This window comes from Pteropus medius, unplaced genomic scaffold (assembly GCF_902729225.1).
Source record: "Pteropus medius unplaced genomic scaffold, Ma_sr-lr_union100, whole genome shotgun sequence".
Lineage (NCBI taxonomy): Eukaryota > Metazoa > Chordata > Mammalia > Chiroptera > Pteropodidae > Pteropus > Pteropus medius.
The window spans coordinates 22,322,864-22,339,749 of NW_024355205.1; the positions used below are offsets into that span (position 1 = coordinate 22,322,864).

A 16,886-nucleotide genomic window follows, 5' to 3' on the forward strand; every position below is an offset into this window, starting at 1 on the left:
AATAATGAAATGACCTTTAACTGGAAAACGGATAAATAAATCATAGCAGTACTATGCAGTAGAGTACTACTAAACAATAAAAAAAGCAAATTACTTATATATGCATCAACATAGATTAATTCAAAATTGTCATACTAATTTAAAGAATCCAGATGGAAAACAAACTCAAACCAAACCTGCATATGTATGATTACATTTATATGACATTTTGCAAAAGGACAGGAAACACATAGTGTTTGCCACTGACTAGAGGCGGCAGAGGAGTATGAATTGATTACAAGGAGTATAAGAGAATGTTTTGGGCTAATAATCTATATTTCAATTGTGGTGATGGTTACTTGACTATGTATGTGTATTTGAATTCATTGAAATGTCCCCTTAAAGTTTATTTCACTCTCTGTAAATTATATCTCAATAAATCTGGCAAAAAATAAATAAAAGGAAAATGCTTTGGAGAGCAATTTTTTTTTCAACTCATTTTCTGGGCCATTATTTTTTGAAAAGTACCTTAGTGGTCCTTGCTTTAGGCACACCTGATCAATTAAACTGATAAATATAGGATAAATTAGAGGATAATCTTTTGTCTTTGTATATACCACTACATAATTCATATGTTAACAAACTTCATGTATTCAACACTTTTAAGTATGATCTTACTATGGAATTATAATTTAAAAATTTTTGTCTAATATGAGGCATTTCTCTATTTTAATGTTATATTAAATTTAGAGTGCTAAGAAATAAAGAAAAACAGTGTTTCTAACATTTGCTCCAGATACATTAACATTTTCACAAATTAATCAAAATGTATTTCTTGCTATTTAGTTATACTATATCGAAGCACTCATTTAATCCACCTTTAATGTTTTGCAGATGAGGAAATTCGAAAGGAATATTAAGTCATTCGTACTAGAGCTTGGTATGAATTTTTGGAGACTGAAAAATCTTTATCAATATCCAGTTCACATGTTTACATGCTCTGTGTTTTCTTTCCAAGTCTCAGTTTATCTAATGTCTCTATGCCTTAGTTTCTTCATGTGTGTTCTAGGCACTTTGATCATATTACATCCTTACTTGAAATATTCCATTGATAGTCCTATAAATCCTAAGTTCCTTAGCTCACAGTTTTGAGCAGGATACGGTTAAACCTCAACTCTCATTCCGAATCTGTCTACTCCTCCAATACCTACTTTAGCTACTCTTCTATTCGTTATATCCACACTTTGTGGTTTTGTGTTGTTATATTCTTATTCCAAAGATTTGCACCATAACCAGAAGTAGAATTACCTGGAAGCCAATAATGGGTGTGAACTCAATAATAAGTTCTAGTCATCTGCACCAGCCTCTTCCAGATCTCTGAGAAGGGCCTTACCAATGTATTCACATGGTCACATGCTTTGTAGAAGCTGCAAAAATAGATATTATAAACAAATTTGCTAACATTACTGTCTGTTTTCATTTGAACTTCTTCCCTTAATTTTTTATTTCTTTAGCATTGCTGTGAAGTAGTAGCTGTGAGCATTTCGGGGATTAGGATAAGAGGAAGTTTAGTGAAGAATATATTTGGTTTAGGCTTAATGCGTTTTCAGTCACTTTCATGTTTAGTTAAATTATGACTACCTGTCCAGGTGCTATTATTGTGTATGGTGTGGACTCTTCTGCCATTTGACATAAATTTTCAGGGCTGGATGTTTAATGAGAATGTGTCTTATGTGGGTAGTTGAGATAAAACAAGAAACTTTTTAAGTGCACGAAGCTAGAGGTCAATCTGTGCAAAATTATTTCAAATCATTCATTTTGTATAAGAAGAAAACTCAAGTTTTCCCCAAATTTGGCAGCAATCCCAAAATTTCACATGTAATTAACAATAAAAGATTGAGGAAAGAAATCAGTCAATTAAAAAATATCAATCTTACCAATTCTAAGACAAATTTTTATTTTATTTTCTCTGTAGAAAATCCTATTGTACAGTTCTTGTCAGATAAAAAATATTAAAGATTCTAGCCAAAAACATATAAAATACAAGTTGTGGATATATGTTAGGTGGCTAACAAAAATAGAAAGATATGTTTCTGCATTTTATGATTTTTATCAGTTTTTTAAAATGTGTAGTTCACTATGAAGTCATTCTCTTAAGATAAATATTTGTGTTTTAATCTAATGTTATATATTTCTAATTTTTTAAGTGTGACTTCCACATGTATAAATTTTAGGCATCACAAAAACCTGTCCCAACAAGTAGGTCACAGCTTTGTAACCCTTTATTTCTAGCCTAGGATTTAGTAGAAAAAGATAAGTGTATATTTAAATTCAAGTAATTAACCAGAGATTCACTATGTGCCAAACATGTGCTAGAGTTTCTCCCATATTTCTCATTCAGTTCTACAAGTAACATATTATAATTTCATTTTAAAGATAAGGAAATAGGCCTAGTGAGTTGAATTGATTTGTTTCAATATCACGGAACAAGGGTGTCACATGGAATAGAGAGTGGCAAAGCAAATAATTTCTATATGTTTTATATATATAAATGGTATATAAATGTTTTATATATTTATATACAATGTTTTATATATACAACATGTATGTGTACATGTGTGTGTGTGTGTGTGTGTGTGTGTGTGTGTATGTGTATAAACATTTTGAGAACTTAGTAAGTACTGGATACTGTGCTGGATTTAGATTTTTCAAAATACTCTGTAGTAGAGGACACAGACATTTAAACAAGATAACACAATGAAATCACAATTACTTTAATAGAACTATCTAAAAGGTATAGTGGTAGTTGAAGGATTAGAGTATTTAATTCTATTTATGGGTTATGAAATGTGTCACAGTAGTAGATTTGCTTGCATTAGTCTTGAAGAATGAGTAAGACTATAATGGGCATAGAACCAAGAACTGATGGACTCAATGAAAGAAACAGCAAACCTATATTAAGTCATGTGGTAATTTTCTAGTGTTTAGCACCCTGGCTGTAAAAGCTGAAGATAACACTTTGACAGTTAGTAGGGATATAGAAACAGAGATGAACAACTTTGAGTGTAGTGTTCTATGTATAATCAAAGAAAATGGAGAAAAAGGGATTATAATTTTGGCCAACAAAATCAGTGATTGAAATGGTGGACCGGCACAGAAAGCGATGTTGCCATGTTTAAGTGCTCTTAGAAAATATGAGCAAGCAAGCATGAAAAAGAAAAATTGTTGTCAACATGGGTTCATAAGTTTAGAGACAGAATTATGTCTTCTCAAAATTCATAAGATGAAATCTTAATCCCCAATGTGACATTGTATATAAATATATAAAACATTTATATACCATTTATATATGTAAAACATATATATAAATTATTTTAGGGGATAGCTAAACTTAAGTGAAATCATAAGGGTGGGCCCTAATCCAATAGAACTGCTGTCATCAAAAGAAGAGGAAGAGACACCGAGTGCCCACACACAGAGGAAATGCCATGTGAGGACACAGCAGGAAGGCAACTGTTTTGCAAGCCAAGGATAGAGCCCTAAGCAAAAACCAACTCTACCGACACTGTGATCTTGTACTTCCAGAACAGGGAGAAAATACATTTTTGTTGTTTAAGCCACTCAGTCTATGATATTCTGTTATGGCAGCCCTAGAGACTAATACACATATTGTAATCATTATTTTTTTCTTTTTCTATACATCTTGCAGTTGTGTTTATATAATTTTTAAGATAAACCCATCTACCTCAAGCTGTGATGTGACTTTTACAACTCTTTACATTTCATTGGCATCTTAAGTAGGATTAGAGCAGGAGAAAGGGGAAAGAGAGAATGGCAAAGGAAAAATTTCAGCTGAATATTTGCTTCTTTTAATGAAGACTAAGTAAATCTCTTGGAATCTTACTTTTATCTTACTAAGCAGAATTAAATCTAGAAAACCCAAGTTGAAAGAGCCAGAAAAGGTGACATGAGTTCCATAAAGTCAAGGCTTTTTATTTATTTACCACTGTATTCTGATGCCCTGGACCATTGTCAGGCAGGTAGTAGGCATGCAATAAACATACGTAGATAAATAAATAGAGTCTTTCACCTCCTGGACATAGATGATAGATAGATAGATAGATAGATAGATAGATAGATAGATAGATAGATAGATGATAAATAAACAGAAAAATAAATAATCTCCTGATCAGAAAAACAAAGAAGAATAAAATTTGTGTTTGTCATTAGTAGTATGCCACATATATTTCCTTACTTCCCTTTTCATTTTAAACAGTGCTATATATAATGTTTCTGATCATCATGTATGCCTAGGAATTCATGGTAGAAGATAATGAGAATATTGGCTATTTCTAATCTCTCACTCATTTTATGGAAGATAAGATCGAGGTCTACAGAAATGATTTGTTCACAGAAACACAACTAGTTAACGGCAGTCCTGGGAGAGGACTCACACTAGAGTGTGCAGATCCCATATCATCCTGAGAAGAATAGGAAAAATGTGTATATCACTCTAATCCAAATAGCAGTGTGCCTCTCATTTCTTCTCGTCTACTTAACTGGAAAATTGAATTTCCTTATCTTTAGCTTGCCAAATGTCCTTGATTCCCTTCCTAGCTTCTCAGTGCATCACTGTGATGTAGTCAGGTGAAAATGATGCTTCACATTTGAAGTCTTTTTGAGCTACATGATTTATATCTTTTCTTTCTTTTCTTTTTTCATACAGCTTTTGCTCTTTCAGTCTTCAACTCTCAGCAGAGTTAAAGAAACCTCAAAGATATCATTGATAATTATTTGTTGATTTTGACTTGGTTCCCTCAGCCATAATATTTTTTAAATATTGGAATAGAACTGTGATTTCTATATTATTCCACAGGAAATGTCACTAACTAGATTTATGATACCGTTCATTTCCTCTGTTATTATTTATATCAAGCCTAGTGTAAAGATCTGTTGGGTGACTACTGGCAAGCAATTTCTAATTACAATTTGGAACGTAGCAAAATCATCAGTTACATTTAGAACAAAACATATGTTTTGAAAATTGAACAATCAAATAAATGTCCTATTCTTATGTGACTAACATATAAAAATGTGAATTATAAATTTACCAGGAGTATTAGACCCTCCCTCCAAACAAAGAAGATAACTTATTTTAATAGGAGACTTTTGAGATATTCAGTACCTTCTTTAGTGAAGGCAGGCAAATTTAATCATTTCAGACTTTTTCTTGTTAACTCTGCTATTTGTACCTACAGATTTGGGCAAACAAGCGGCATCTGCTTGTTTCATCCCCACCCCTACATACTCCTCCATGCACAATATTTCCAATAACTCCAGTGTTTAATAGATAGAAAATGATGAAAAATAGGATATAGTATTAAAGAATCATTCAGTATTATTCCAACAGGATGAATAATCTGATAACAATATACTGCAGGCCAGCAAAGATAGCACTTATGCCCCCCCCTTTCTAATCAAATCAGGTGGCTACCAAACCCCAGTCTAATATGGCTTTCTGTCTATCAGTAATATTCATTAGGGTAAATGAATAAATTTCAGAGTATTTCTCATAGAACTACATTTATATGTAGCCATCATAGAAGAGAAACAACCGCCTAAGCAGCACTCCATGCCAAATAGCAAGGGAAAGAAAATACAAGCAAAACAAGGAAAAGAGTAAATATGTATTTTCTCTCTGTATTACTTATAATGTTGTCTAGTGGTTCAGATTAGAATACCTGGCAGTGGTGTAGGAAGAGTTCAACTTCAGTAAGGTGCAAATTAATAAGTAATATTATGCCAAGAATTAGGACCCTTGATTTCCTTAAGGACATTTTGCCTTTACAAAGGTAGAAAATGGATGTAAAGGAGGGGATATACACTCTTTCTTTGAGAAATATAAAGTCATTTTCTCTTTTATGTTTCTTTCAGAGAGGTTCAAGGAAAAATATCATTAGAGGTCTTAGTGAGTTTGATATTCTTTATTACTGATGTGTGGTGTGTGTGTGTGTGTGTTGTGTCAGTGAGCACTCAAGTGAGTATGGATGTTAAGTCAAATAGTGTGAAACTGAAAGTAGAAAGATCAATTGAAAGCTTCAAAATAAAGCATATAGCAGAAACCTGACGAAAAGCATTAAAAGAAACAACATCTGGAGTCCGTGTGAATACACATCACAGTTTAGGAAAAACTAAGGTTTTGTTTTGGCTCTAATATCAATAAATCACTGACATATTTGTTAAAATTTGTGCATTATTTTAAGTACTCAATTGCTCATAAACAATCGAGAAATAGAATATAACAGAATGTAATTTACCAGTCTTTAAGAAAGCAATAGCATCCCTGCACATTTATTAGAAAAGAACCCTAAATCATGAAACTTTCACAGGATATATATTCAAGAATGTATACATTTAGGGAGAGGTATTATTGTTTTAATATACTTAAATTTTATTAGATATTTTGAATGATAGCTCTAGAATTATTTTGTTTTAAACCTATATCAGAGAAATTTCAGTACACATATTCGTTCTTAAAAACACACAAAAATGAGTTTACGTTAAATTTTCTTTTGATCGTATTTCAACATGAAAGTGAAAAAATAATAATAAACTTCACATTTTAGAAGTTAGAGACAAATAGATCTTTAAAGCCAAGGAGACTAATTAAACAGACTATCACTTTTCATTGTCACTACTTCTATCAGTTTTATTTCCAAGCTATGATAGAAAAATCAAAAACTGTAACATTTTACAGAACTCTAGGAAAGACAGTCTTCTATACCTTTGAGTTATAGATATATGCTCATGATCTCTATCATGATATCTAAGAAGGAGGAAAAGAAGCAATAGGTACAGGATTGGATAGGGAGGTTGGTTATTCTGTTAGGGCTGCCATAGCAAAGTACCAAAAATTTGGTTACTTAAACAACAAAAATTATTTTCTCACAATTCGAGAAGCTAGAAGGCCAAGATCAATGTCCTGGCAGGGTTGCTTTCTTCTGAGGTCTCCCTTTGGCTTGCAGATGGCCATCTTCTCTCTGTGTCTTTACTTGGTCTTTCCTGTATATGTCTTTGTCCTAATCTCATCTTATAATGGCACCAATCATATTGGATCACGACCTACTATAATGACCTCATTTAACCTTATGTAGACCATATCTACAAATAAAGTCACATTCTGAAGTCTCAGAAGTTAGGACTTCAACATATGAATTCATGGGGGGACACAATTCAGCCCATTTGGAGAAGAGCTGTCAAGTACAATTTGCCAAGAAATGTCACAGAACAGAAAGCCTGACATGGATTTATCAGTGTAGTATGCTTGTGAACAATCCCTTTGCCCTCAAACATCTTTGGTAAAGCTCATAAAAATCACAAAGTGCTTGATGGCATTGGATTTCCTATTGGTGATTCATGTCATTTTATATTCAGGTTGAAAGGCCATTTAAAATGAGCCAGCTCTTGAGTTTACAAGAATAATTGACATATGAGTTAAAACATGATTTTGGTAAATAAATAGTGAGTTTCATGGTTTACTGACATCATGTTAAGAAGTCTGCCATTACACTTATTATTATTCTTTTTTCATTTGTTATGGTGACATTGGTTAACGCAATACAATGTTGCAAGTGTACAATTCAGCAGTAAGTCATTTTTTATTGCATTGTGTATTTTTTTAATTTGTTCTCCCTCTCTTTGTCTACATTTTCATCCTACAACTTTATGCCTAAAAAGCTGCTCTATACATTCTTAATATTAAAATAAGAAACTTAATAACATTTTAATCTTTAAAAAATATATTAGCAAAGTATTAAAATATATTTTCACAATGTTTTAATTTGAAAAACATGCATGCCTTTCAGTGTCATATAGTAGGGCTTATTATGTAGTAGATCATCTGCAGAAATCAAAGTTATATTTCCTGCTGATAAGCAAGAACTAAAGTAAACTTATTACCACCAAAATTTTTTATCACTAAATACTGGCTAATATGAACACACATAACACATAATTTGATAGGGTAACCAAGTTACTAAAGACATAATAAATGAAATATCAAATTTCTGAAGAATGTAATTTTTAACAGAAATATTATAATTCATTAATAAGTAGAGATATTCAAGTTCACTATATTTATATAAACAACTGCTCTTTGTACAATGGTGTGATGATGAAATGTTTGAATAGATAAAAAGGATAAGGTCATATTTTTTATTTGTTAAACTACATGTTGTAAAATTGTTTTCCATGATCATCTTACATTAACTGCTGAAAGATAAAAGAATATTAAATTTTTCCAGGTGAGTTATAAATTTTGCACTTGTTCATTTTAAATGGACATCAGAATATAAGGTATTTTATCTTGCATAGCCTAAAAATGCAAACTTTACCTCATACTTGGCAAAGAAATGCAGATAGAAAGTGAATGCAATCAAGAGCAAATTCATCCTAAGAATTACTATTAAATCTGGAATGGCTGAAAGTTAATAAAGTAGCAATGAAGCTGTTCTGTGGATCATATGTAAAAGAAAAAATCATGTACTAAACCAATAGTGACTTCCAAAACAGATTTTGGATAGAACACAGTCATTCAAAAGGCTCAAATTAACTAGAATGGTAATAGATTTACAGCTGAATTCATAGAAATGCAATTCTTGTTTTTAACCTATGGATTTTGAATTTAACGTTATGATTAGAAACGTGGCTGAGGCACGTTTAATTTCACTGTCACACTAATTTATATTATTAGATATACATGACTGCAGAGAATATAATTTTTTATTTTTTATTTTTTAGGCAAGGCAACCTTTGGTTGACCTCACAGATTGCAATGGGAGCTAAATCGAGAGGAAATCCAGAGATGTGCAGAAGGATCTCCTCATTAATACAGTTAACAGGTAAGAGTGCAAAAACCAACTGCTATAAACATCATCTATGTTCCTGTGGGTAGAAAAAAGTGTGACACTGACGAGGAAAAAATGGAAGACAGTAAACAAAAATTCAAATCAAATTCTTAGGAAAAAAAATATCATGGAAGAAAAAATATACAGAATGGGAATAATAGCAAATAAGATACTGCAGCAAAATGAGATCAGTGAATTGGAGACATAAGTATAGCAACCATCCAAAATGAAGCACAGAAAAATATAGAAGAAAAAATCACAGAATCTACGACTTATGGCAAACCTCATTCTATTTAACATATGTATAATTGGAATCTTGGAGAAGAGAAAGAGTAAAAAAATGTATCTAAAGTCATAATGGCTGAAGATTTTCCACATATGATAAAAGATATATGAAAAATATAAACCCACATACAAGATCAGTCAACCCAGAGTAGAAAAGAATGAAGAAAACCACACAAATTCCATCACGTAATTGCTGAAAACAAATGAATAAAAAAATTTTAAATGCAGCCAGAAAATATCTTTTTTAAAAAGACACAGTATTTGTGGCATGATGATAAGAATTATAGCAGACTCTTTATCATAATCCAGAATCTTGCATGTAAGCCAGAAGACAATGGAGTGAAAAAAAGTGAGAGAGACACCATTAAAGTACTGAAAGAAAGAAAAAGTATGTTCACATCACCAAAATATATTTCAAAAATGAAGAAACATGAAGACTTTCAGAGAAAGAAATCTGAGAAAATTCTACATCCTTAGAGTATAAATTTGCACCGGGTTTTCCTCTGGCCAGCAGACTGACATGAAAGTGACGACTTGCCAGTTGTAAGCCTTAGCCTCTAAGGCCTTTCTCTCGAGCCACTGGAACCCTGAAACCAGTCAGTGAACAAGCAAGGCTAGCCTGCTGCAGAATAAATGACCATGTGGAACAGCAATGACTCTTCCCAGCTGTGGCTATCCTAATTGATCTGACAGCTGACCTCTGACACATAAACTTAGTTAAAGTCAGCCCTACCTGCTAATCATTACAATCATCCAGTCTACCAGGCTCATCAGAATTAATAAAGCATTATTACTTTATGTCTCTGTTTTGAAGATTTGTAAAACAATACCAAGACTGATACTTATAAAGAAATATATCTTGAGTAAATATGAGTAAACCTAACGATAATTTGCTCTAGTTATATTTTGGTTTCAAAGTGGTATCTCATTTGACGAATATCAGTTCAAATGTCAAAACAGTTAAGAGCAACATGTTTAATATATATATATATATTTTTTTGAGCAATATGAAAGGGAGGGTATTTTTTATAGAGTAGTATTTAACAGAGAATTTTAAAAATCGTTGGAACTGGTAAAAATGAATCTTTTTTCTCTTAACACTGTTCCCGTCATCCTTTCCCCCACATTTTGCTTCTCATGTATCCTCACAGCCTGTTTCCTAAAGCCTGTCATTACTACCTAAAAACTTTGCCTGGCCAACAAATGTATACAGTTGGCAGTAAGCAACCCTTAAATTGAAAATAACTCCATTTCTTTGGTTTTATGTTCTCAGATAATCTTCAGAAAAGTACTACCATGCCCTTTTGAAGTACGTATTTTAAAATATCCTTCTTTTTATTTATTAAAAAAAAATGGAGACTCGGGTTATTTTATATTGAGACTTTTGGTGAGTTTCAATCTGCTACTGATATTAAAGGTTGCTTTAGATTAAAAAAGAAAACTTACAAAATCTTGCAAAACAATGAGAGTATTCTCATTATCCTTGCCAACATAATTTCTTAGGACTATTTTTAACACAAATGTATTTTTGAACAGTTTCATTAATATATATTTGTTGTGAAACCATACTCTGCACAACTGTAGAATATGTCAGATTGGTGTTAACCGATACTGGAGAATTACTAATTTTTCCATGGGCTCAGTAGCTTAATCTAAAATATTCTTAATGCTGAGTGCAAAGATCTTGGTAGAATGATCATCAAAGCATACACATACACAAAAAGTCAGCTTCAGTTCATCAGCTAGGTAAAGAATACAGTCTATTCAATTTTACAGGTTGTCTTGGTTTATAAGCACCAAGATGCAATCAAGAACCATTTTCAAGAAGTATTCATTCAGTTTTGTGAGCTACTGCACTTACAAGCAGTTCATGAACTTTAAGAGAACACTTTTATGTTCAAAAGCATGTCTTTTTACAAAGCATTTTGATAAATGACGCATTAAAAAAGGGAAAGAAAAGAACACTAGAAAGGACCAGTACCAGAGCCATGTAAGACCAGCTAGAATATCTCTGAGAAAAATCACATACCTGAGATGATAAGAAATATTTCTAACATTTTTGTCTTGTCAGATATGTCCTGCCAACATTATAGACTCATGTCCTTTCAAGATTTCAATGACATATGTTTTCATTGTCATAACAGCAAGAGGAAAATAAATGCTTAAAATGTAAATTTCATTAAAAATTTCAGTTATATCTTTCTGAGATGTCTTTAATATTATCTCCCTATTTCTTTATGTAATATATAGTACACATATATACTTGGAAGAAGAATTAAGAATGGCAACAAATTTTATGTACACATTAGGTAAAAATTAAAACATTTCTGATAAATGAAAATTTATAAAAAATAATAATTTTTAGAAAGATGAAATTTTCCTCTGTGTAAAATCTGAGCCAATTATTGGTGTAGCATTAAAGAACAAGTTTGTAAGCTCTGATGAAATAACCTCTGAGATATAAATAATTATAATAAAAACAATAGCTAAAGTAGTATGTCTTACATCTCACTTATATTAAATATTTTAATATTCACAATAATATAAAAAGGTAGGTACTGAATTATGTCCATTTTCAGATGGGGAAATATATGCACTGCTAGGAATCCATAAACAAAAACAATATTAAAAATAATCTTACCTTTTAAATAAGCACTTTTATATTAGGTTTAGAAAACTATTTTTTTCTAATAACTCTTTAACTTTTCTGATCCTCTATCCACTGTAAAATGGAAATAGAATCTAACCATGGTCTTGCGATGAAAATTAAATGAATTATAAATCTATACAATATTTTAGCGTTCAATAAAATGGAACTTATTAATATTAGTATCATTATTTTTGATATAGAACTTTCTTTTTGATCATTTAACTTTAAAAATATTACTTAATGTTTCATGTTTTCTTAATTTTCAGGAAGCTCATAGAGAAACTTTTAATTTTAACAGCTCTTTCTTCATATCTAAAGTCTCTTATATAAATATCTGCAACCATCCCTGCTGTCTCATCCTTGTTATTTATCATTTATTCTCATTATGATTTCATGGTTTCATTAATTTCACGTTTCATCACAGGGTAACCTCATATTGCCTATGAAAATAAGCTCATGTATCATTAAGGATTTTATTTTGACTGCTGAAATTAAAGACCCAATTATAATGGGTTAAAAGCAAAACGAAACAAACACACCAAACCCAGGAGTTTGTTCTCTCTCACCAAAATGAAGTAGAAAGAATATCCAGGGCTGACATAGCTATTCTATCATATCAGAAGGTCACAGACTTCTTCATTGTGTCTGTTTCATCATTGTTATTCTGTTCCTTCTCTCCAAAAGGTTAAATAGTATATAATGGAGTAGCTGACTTCCATCCTGAAAGTCAAGTGGTCATAAATGGAGCAGAGAAAAGGAAGAGGATCGGGGGGCAAAGGGGCATGAGTCAAGTTAGCCTCCTTTTCAGAGATTTCCTGGAAATTACTTCAAAGTATTTTTTCTTTATTTTTCAGTAGTCATCTATAGTAGAAAATAAGTTTGAAAAATGAAATACTTTTGCTGAATACATTGATACCTCATATAAATTCATGGTTTTTGTTACTGAGAGAAAAAAGGAGAAATGAATAGTGGTTAGGCCACTAGATGTTCTGTAGAAGCAGAGAAGAAATGACAGAGAGAGGATCTTTGCATAAAAGCAAAACCTGTGCGATACAGACAGCTTTTCTATAAAAAGACTCATGAAACTGTTCTGCTTAGGAAGATTCCATAAAAATTGCAAGAGATATGCTTCTCACATTATGCCTGCTTTAATTTATTCCTTTGGTAAGTTTGACAACCTGTGGCACTCAGGAACTTAAGAAGTAAAATTGGATATATATATATATATATATATATATATATATATATATATATATATACACACACACGCAATTGGGTATATATATATATATATCTGTGAATAAAGGTGGCCATGGAAGTAGTGATGTTATTTTGAGATTAAGTGATCAGCTAAAACTTTCATTTTGTACACTCTGGGTGCATAACTTAAATTTCCTCTATGAATTTTGGATTTGTTCAGTTATATAGGACGTTTGCATTTTAAATAGAGCTATACTGTGGAACATATGCTGATAGTTCAGATGCCCTGTGCCCTTTGGTCTATACATTCAGGTTGTGACAAAAGAAAATTCTCTTGCTTTTAGAGTTTATTCCATTTTAAGTTGTATTGTCAATCAATGACTTGCTATTAACAGATTTGAAATCTGGAAAACAGTCTCCTTACTAGGAAATTTGTTTGATTTTATAAATTTTAGTTAAACTGTTCGGAAGTAATCTCATACAGCTTTCTGAATGAACATTCTTTGCATAGTCTTTAAATCTCATGACAATAGATCTATTCATTGATCTATCAGCAGACAATAATATTTACTTTGTTGTTACAGTAAATGTGACAGGTTACGACTGATCTATTATTTAAGGGCTATTATAGTTGTTACTGAAAGAATGAAATTATATTTTACTTTCTGTCTTCCTAGAAAGAGAATGAGTATGAGAATGCTAATAGGCTAAGCATTTTCTCAGTCTGCCGTTCATTCATTCACTCATGCATCCATTTTGTGACTCTAACATACTAGATGATGTTCTACACTGTACAGTATAACTGATTAAGACAAGTTTTGTGCTTTTTAAAGCTTATATTCTAGCTGTGAGGAGAGACTGCAGTACAAGTTACCAAATATTTAGGCAAGATCATTTGAATTAATGACAAGTGCCATGAGTAAATACCATGAAATTCACATAGAATTCTACAGATGAGGGGTTCAGGAAAGGCCTTATAAGACGTTTCCATTTTAGATATTTGCTGCAAAAGGAGAAGCCGCATGTAAAGGTCAGGAGGAGTAGTGTTCTAGGTGGAGAAAATAGGAATGGGAAGGCCCTAAGGCTTGAAGGAATTTGCCAGCTTTGATGAGCAAAAACATGGCTAGGATGGCTGCATATTCATGGTTAAGCAGGAGGAAAATTCAGGGTAAGAACAGAGTGGTGCTTGATAAGACTTCTGTTTATCTAAGTAAACATAAAATTTATTGAAAACTGTTAGCAAGGGGTTGATATAAACTGATTTATATTTTGGCCATTTATGATTAGTAAATTCAAATATTAGTCCCAGTTTTAAGTAGTGAAGAGAGCAGGTGCACAGTTCAGCCAATGGCTAGATTGAGGGCTCAAGGTCTCAATCTAGATGAAATTCTAGATGAATTTCCGGTAGGAGGAGTTTGTAGCCCAGGCTAAGATCATCATTTTTGAATAAGAAGTGGATTCCATAGTTGAATAAACACACCGTTGATGTTAAATGTATAAATGCTGTCACAGAGAAGCATGGCTTTGAAAAGAGGTGAGTGTGGTTGGGAACTGGCCTTAAGAGGACATCCCCCCGCAAAGGTTTGCCCATCTAGGTATATTCCTTTATACTATATACTTAAAAAATCTTATTTCACGTCATTTAACGATATTTGTCATCCATCAGAGTAATTTTAACATAATCAGAAATTCAATAAAGCTTGATATATATTTTTAATAATGACATGAGGAAAACTGTAAAAATGTATGACTTGCCTTAGGTTTATTAACCACCCTTGCAGGAAGAGTAGCATGCTGTTATATAGTATATCCAGGAGTTAAAGTGAGGGACAGTGAGAATGGTGACAAGCGGGCGCATGAAAGGCCTGGGCAGGAATAAGAAAAATACTTGAGTCTGAGGCAGGTTCTAAGTGGATAACTCGAGAAGACTATTTGTTAAAACCTCTTCTTTCCTTAGGCTAGTTTTAAAAGAATGAATCTTTGTTCCAGTGTGCTGTAGCAATGTCATTTAGTCAGCGTCCATCATGCTATTCAGCAATCATTTAAAAAATAGAAATTATATCAGGCAGTGGAATAGATACTGGGATAGAGAGATATACAGGCTTAGGACCCCGACCTGATGGAGCTTACATGCTACTGGGAAACTAAAATGGTAACTTTTACAACCATGTGTGATACATGCACTAATAGAAAAACGTTAGATGAAATTCTCTAATTAGAGCCTAGAAGAAAACACTATGTTGGCTAAAATAGAAGAACAACAACAAAAAAAATTATGAGATTTGTTTTGATAAATGAGTAGAGAATTACCAAATGAAAGATGCAACGAAGAGCATCACAACCATAGGGACCAGTATGTGCAAAGGGACTGAACACCACAGCACATATCATATCTAAAGAAGTTAAATGAAAATGAGATATCTGCTGAAACGCAGAGAATGTCAACAAATGGTGAAGAAATGTTAGTGAGGAATAACTCATGAATCATCTGAAATTCCAGAGTAAAGACTCCAGACTTTAGTCCAAATGTTATAGACAAAGTGGAAAGATTTAACAGAGCATTGATATTCATTTTAGAAAGAAGAAAGATCACTTTAAAAGAAATATGCTAAACATCAGAGCCTTGAAAAAAATGTGTTTGAAAAACACAATTGATACTCAATAAAAACTCATTTGACTGAATAAGCCTAGAAGGTAATATTCTCTTGTCCGGTGTGTTGTTTCTTCTCTTTTACTTTCCATATACTCACTAGCCCATCGTGAAGGAAGAATGAAAAAATACTAGTTCCTATCATATAAGTGACCAGTAAGTGTTTGTAAAGGTGTTCCACTTAAATTTCCTTATTTCTATAAGATATTTCTGTTGGGCCGTCATCTATTTCTGATGTATAGCTAGCTACCTACCTATCTACCTATCTGTACCTTTTTTGAAGTATCGTTGCTTATTTTTCACCTCTCTCAGATCATTGTCAGGTAATTAGGTTTTCTATGTCTTTCAACTTATTTCACCAATAAAATAAACTTTATTAATTTTTTTTCTAAAGACATGAAGTTTAACTTTTACTGTCTCTTGAATTTTTCCATCCTATGAGACTTAAAAAAAAAAAAAAAAAAACTTTCTTAAGCCCGTTTAAGTATATTTTCTGGAAACACAGTTGTATTGCCTAAGCCCCACTGCCATTCTGCTTTTGAATTCTCAACTCTATTAGTTGCTGGTAAATTTTATGCAGATTAGATCATGCAGTTCTCTTGAGTGCACAAGAATCAAATAAAGAAGCTCAGCCACCCATGTCAATTCCTCTGCTTTTTACAACAGAGAATCTTTTCTAATTAGTGAGATGTCAGGGTGGTTCAATTCCCATGTCACTGCCAAGTTCTGTACCTTGGCCACCAAAAGCTGTTTCTAGATGAGTGTTTGATTATTGCTATGATTATGGATATATAATAAATGTTTCCTTTCATCTAATCAGATTTCTTCATTGATGACTATTTGTATTTCTTTACTTGTTTTTTTATCTGAAAACTGATAGATAGAAAATCTGTTTTTAGTTTATGTGCTTTCTGAATATATACTTTGTGAGAGTAACTGGGTAATACTTCCGAACAAAAAAATGTTTTGTCTTTTCCTGCCTCATCTATATAATTCTATATTCACTGTCTCTGATTAGCCTAAGATAGCCATCGCATTGGATGTGCAATTTATGCAAGGAAGGCTCTCTTGTGAGCGGAGAGGCTGTTTACCACTCCAACATTTAGACTTTGGAAAAGGTTACTATTCAGGGTAATCCAGTATCAACATTTTCCTTTGTGATGAAATAAGAGAGTAATTAAGCAAGGTCAGGCTCTTCTGGTTTGTACCCTTCCGT

At 32.3% G+C, this 16,886-nt stretch overlaps 1 long non-coding RNA gene across 1 annotated transcript in view; it reads left to right on the forward strand.

Moving 5' to 3' along the window:
• The first annotated feature begins 8,851 nt into the window (after positions 1-8,851).
• Positions 8,852-16,886, forward strand: part of LOC120598651 (uncharacterized) — a 212,874-nt gene continuing 204,839 nt past the window's right edge. The window contains exon 1 of the long non-coding RNA XR_005651683.1: positions 8,852-8,879. This is a non-coding gene — a long non-coding RNA (uncharacterized LOC120598651). The remainder of the gene's footprint in view (positions 8,880-16,886) is intronic.